Source organism: Microtus oregoni, unplaced genomic scaffold (genome assembly GCF_018167655.1).
Source record: "Microtus oregoni isolate MIOR12 unplaced genomic scaffold, Mior012 000003F_ref0000135, whole genome shotgun sequence".
Taxonomy (NCBI): domain Eukaryota; kingdom Metazoa; phylum Chordata; class Mammalia; order Rodentia; family Cricetidae; genus Microtus; species Microtus oregoni.
This window is the reverse complement of record NW_024543062.1, coordinates 73,414,180-73,419,726: the sequence shown is the minus strand read 5'-3', so window position 1 is coordinate 73,419,726 and position 5,547 is coordinate 73,414,180. Positions and strand designations below refer to the sequence as shown.

Sequence of the window (5,547 nt, the reverse complement as noted above, 5' to 3'; positions counted from 1 at the left end):
ATATATATGAATCAGTAGCATAGAAATGAGAAGCTTAATTTTATTTTATTTTTTCTCATGGAAGAGGTCTGAATGGCACTGTTATAGAAAAATCTCAAAACTTGGTACATTTTTCCTATTGTGTGTGTGTGTGTGTGTGTGTGTGTGTGTGTGTGTGTGTGTGTATCAGAGAGGGAGAGAGAGTTTAAGTATCTGAGATCTAAATTATTTGAACTAAAGGCACTAGGTGACAAAAAGAACTATACATGAGGCAAAATCATTAACTGTCATTACTAAAACAAGGAAACTGTCAGCGTGACTGCAGTTTGCATCTAGAAGTCCCAGCCTGCATTTCTAAGAGTATCCTGTAAGTGAGTTGATTGTTAATACATCTATTACCCTTAGCTGGATAAGCTGGAATGTTCAGCATCCAGTTCACTCTGCTCTGCACTGCCTCAGTGAGAACGAAGTGGCTCTGGCAGAAGCACACACTTAGGGTTCCTAAGACAACCAGGAAAACATTTGTATGTGCCCTTGGTCTCCATGTATTCACAAGGTCGGGTAAACCCTATTTAAGACAGCTCTTAAGTCAAAGGAAACCTCTGACATATATCCTGAGGCACCAAAGACTGCAGTTTCCACCTCAAAAATTTTCTACAGCATAAATTCCTAAAGATTTAACAGCATGTCTCAATCGGTACAGAGGAATCCTGTTCATGGCCCTAACTCCTGGCACCAAAGCAGCGATTTTCCAGAATGGCGTGAGTAGTAAGATAGGGGATGATGAAAAGGACATGTGACGGTCACTGAGGGAGAGTTTTCCAACTCGCTCCCACCGGCTTCCCCTCAGGAGCCTGGTGTGCATTCCCTGGGTCGCAGGTTATAGCAGGCATGAAGAAGTGTGTGCAGGCAACAAGGAAGTTCTATAATCCTTCTCTGTCCCCACACCCTCCTGCATTTAGAACTCTTGAAATGCAGAAAACCCCACTTCGAATTCTGTGAAGAAGGACTCCTGACAGAACAGGTACAAACAAGATGTTCAGCAGAAGTCTGTGTTCCTGCCTGAGCCAAACGTTTCCTGGTCATTCTCCTCATAGCTCTGTTATTTCCGAACAGGAAAAGTCACTGCGACCTTCTCGCTCGACTCTCACATTCCAGGTATCAGAGAGCTCACAAGACTGACCGTAAGAAGCTTTCTCTGGCGTTAAAAGGACTGTACAATTTAATATAATGCTCTTAGTTCTTTCTCCAAATTGTATTTTCTTCACGTAATTCTGTTCATTAATTATGCTTCTTCATTAAAAATACTACTTACTTTTGGTATACTATCTAACGTCAATGTTTGTCAGAATAGTTTATTAACTCTCCTTGGTCCACTTACGTAATGTAGCTCTCAACCCTCAGTGTTACTTTAATATACCTCTCTTTTCTCTTTTCTGATGAAGATTATATAAAATTCATCGTTGCCATGGGCCAGAATCATTTTCAGTGTCTTTACAAACTACCTGCTGTTTTCTAACTAAAATCTTCTCATCATACTATACACTTATTGTGGTTGAGAATGTGACTGAATGATAAAGTATGCGGTATACACAAGACCTTAGGCGCAATCCCCAATACTACAAAACAAACAAACAAACCAACAAACAAAAACAGCAATTACCCCTGGGAAATCTAGTGGTATTAACTTCCGTGTATAACCAGGATTTTGGTCCAGTCCTGGTGACACAGGCCCATAATTCCAAGTAATTACAGTTTCTAGGGACGCTGAATCAGGAGGATTAATTGCAAGTTCAATGCCAGCCTGACCTACTTAATGAGACCTTATCTGAACGAATGAACCAACCATCAATCAACACAAGGCTTGACAGTAGAGCTCGGTGGTAGAGTCCTTGCCTAGCACAAAGGGGCTCTGGATTTGGACTCTTGTACTACCCAACAACAACAAAATAGCCCATTGCTTCTGAATGGGTTTCAAGACAATCTAAGTAGCTTTATTTTACAAAAGACCTTTGCAGCTTTGCCTTAAGTCCTGTGAGCACTCACTGGTTGTAATAGCCATGGTTGAGTATTAATATTCAGAAAACAAATTTCTACCTTGCAATTTCCATATCTTTCAAAACCAGAACTCCTTAAAAAAACGCTACAGGGATCGCTTACTTGTCATTTGGCCAGAGAAAGATATAATTGTCTTATTCTTTATATAAAAATGAATTCCAGGGTGGGCCTCATGGTCAGGAGTCAGGGCAACACAAAGCAGATTCCAAGGGTGTGTCGGGGGGGAGGGTGTATGTATGAGTGTGTGTGTGTGTGTGAATTTGTATATGTGAATGTGTGTATGTGTGTGACTATGTATATGCATGTGAGTGTGTGTGAGTGTATGTGTGTGTGTGCTTTTTGTGGTTTGTGTTGGCTTTGTTTTTTGGTTTTGGGGTGGTTTTTATTTTTTAAGAGATAAAACATGAAGTTGGGTATTTAGGAAGGCATTGTGGAGTGAGGGTGCTGGAAGAAGTCAGGGAGGAAAACAAATACGATCAAAATATATATGAAAATATATAATAAAATAATTAAAATATGTTTAAAAATTAAAAGACAAAACTGGATTAACACAATAACCATTCATAAACTAAAACCTATAAATGGATTTGCTATGAAATAGTTCTTTTCTGGTCATGAGATCGTATACATGAACTCACAGTAACCTTGACTAAACACACAAGATCAAGCCAGCAAAATTCAAGCTGACTGGGATGTGGATGGATGAGGGAGGGGTCCACAAAGTCCCAGTCTTAGCTGAGAACTACAGCAATTGATGGCTACTGGGGCAAGAACAATCTACTGGCTTAGGATGTGAGCACTAACAGGTTGTCCATACACAAGCAGAAGGCACTAAATGGATTCAGAACATTTAAAAGAATACATGAACTTGGAAGAAAAAAGATGGTAGAAGACACAAGGTAGGAGTTGGCAGGGAGGGAGTAGGGGACAGAGATAAACATTATATTCATGTATGAAATTCTCAAACAATGTATCAAAGATAAAAAATCTCTAAACGATAAGAAATGTGCTTTTTAAAAAAAGGTTCACCTTTGCTGGTAATCATGGAAATAAAATTAAAAGCATTATACAAAACCATGAGATCAGAGGGACGTATTTAAAAGACCAGTAATCCCAAGAGTCTGTTTGGTATAAAAAACTAAGAACTCAGGACTGGAGAGACAGCTCAGCAGTTAAGAGCACAGGCTGCTCTTCCAGAGGACCCAGGTTCAAATCTCAGCATCTACACAAAAGCTCACAATTTTCTGTAACTCCAACTCCAGGGGATCTAATGCCTTCTGTTCTCTGTGAGCACTAGGCACATATGGGGCATAAACACATATATACAAGCAAAACACTCATGCACATAAAATAATAAATTAATTTTATTAAAAGAACTCTGAACTGTTGGTGAGAATCTAAGTTTATACAAAGCCCATGGGAAAGAGTTTAGATGTGTATGAAAAGGGAGCCTAATACACAACCACAAGTACATGTCATGATTGGTGATTCCAAATCAAAATCACTTTCGTCGTGTTATTAAAAACAGTCAGCTCTTCCATAGTCATTTTTTCACAAACACACAGTCACATTTTGCAGATAACACATGATGTACACACATGCTAAAACCACAAGCAATAAGATGGTTACTTCTAAGGGATAAAAAGGGGGCTGGAATGTGACCGTCGAGGAACCCAGAGGGTAATAATCAGATCACAAATTTTATGTCTTGATCTGTATAGCATTTATATTTGTGTCCATGTTCTTCTTTACTTTAATTTATTTGACCAAATTATGTCATAAAAATTAAGTAAAAAAAACATAATAAGGAATTTATCAAAGCAGAAAGTTAGGAAGGAAAAAAGGAAAGAAAGAAAGGAAAAGGACATATGGTGGTGAGTGTCAATTAGGGATCCTGCAGATCACAGAGGCCTGTGAGCATGTCACTGAAGGGTTGTTTTGATTGTTAAGTGATGTGGAAAGACTCAGCCTAAAAGTGGTCAGCATGGTTTCCTAGGTCTGAGTCCTGAGTTGCATAGAGTAGAGAAAGTGAGCATGCCTGAACAGTGGGTATGCCTGCATTTACTCTTTCTCTGCTCATGACTGTGGATGTGACTAATTGTTTGAAGTTCCTGCCTTGATTTAACTGCAATGACAGACTGCAACCTGAAATTGTAAGCTAAAATAAGCACCTTTCCCCTAGCACAGCAACAGAAATGGAAGCAGGGCAGAAGTGCCTAGGTACAAAATGATCATTGTTAGCTTTTCGTAACACTCTTTTCTGGGTTACACATTAAGAGATAAAATCTCCCACTGTGTATTTATATCAGCAAACTCTGTTTACCAATCTCACATTATTATGTCGAAACAGCAATCCTTATAGTAATTATAAATGCTTCTGCTATTGCCTTTAGTCTTTTGCAGTGAGGAAAATAAAAACATTTTAGACATAATATGTAGCTCAACAGGGGAAGAAAAGCATAAAACCCTGAAAGAAAGAAACGTAGACTTTGTTTTCAGCCAGGTTTATTAAGCACCAATGAACTCACCACTTGCCTGTGCAATGCATACCTCTGAGTACATCCCCTGTTACTTTTTTGGAAAGAAAGAAAGAAAGAAAGAAAGAAAGAAAGAAAGAAAGAAAGAAAGAGAAGGAAGGGAGAGAGGAAGGAAGGAAGGAAGGAAGGAAGGAAGGAAGACAAAATACTTCTTCAATAAGACTTGAAGTATAGGGGGCCCTAGTTAGGATTACTATTGCTGTAATGAAACACCATGACCAAAAGCAAGTTGGGGAGGAAAGGGTCATTTAGCTTACATAACCACATCATAATCCATCACTGAAAAAAGTCAGGGCAGGACAACAAACAGGGCTTGAACCTGGAGGCAGGAGCTGATGCAGAAGACATGGAGGAGTGTTACTTTACTGGTTTACTCCTCCTGGATTGCACAACCAGCTTTCTTATAGAACCCAGGGCCACCAGCCCAGGAATGGAACCACCCACATTGGCCTGGGCCCTTCCCCATCAATCACTAATGAAGAAAATGCCTTGCAGCCAGATCTTATGGAAATACTTTTTCAACTGAGGTTCCCTCCTTTCAGATGACTTTAACTTGTGTCAAGTTGACATAAAACTAGACATCAGGGAGATGCAAATTAAAACTGCTTGGCAGAAGCATTATCCACCTGCCAGATGCCTCTTTTAATCTTTTAATTATTTTTTAATACACACACACACACACACACACACATTCACAAAATAGTAGGTTGGGATAAGGGTTTTCGTATATCCACAGTTTTGGTTAGTCCTTCTCCCCACCCCTTCCCTGCTAAAACTTTCCAACCCCTTCCCTAGGACCTCTGCATAGCTTCTTGGTTTTCATAGTTACTCCAAATTAAAGAAGAATTCAACACTAGGATCTGTGGTGTGGGAAGTCCTTCTGTCTATGTGTCTTCTGTTCATCCTACCTGAGTTAGAACCAAGAGAACAAGTGAAAACAAATGGTGGGGAGATTGTGGAGGAGAGGAAACCC

The 5,547-nt window shown here is 39.6% G+C and overlaps 1 long non-coding RNA gene across 1 annotated transcript; it reads left to right on the top strand.

The window, feature by feature from the left end:
• The first annotated feature begins 599 nt into the window (after positions 1-599).
• LOC121445254 lies at positions 600-1,250 on the top strand. The gene is made up of 3 exons (XR_005973906.1): positions 600-740; positions 942-1,003; positions 1,096-1,250. It is a non-coding gene; the product is annotated as an uncharacterized LOC121445254 (long non-coding RNA).
• Positions 1,251-5,547: the final 4,297 nt, after the last annotated feature.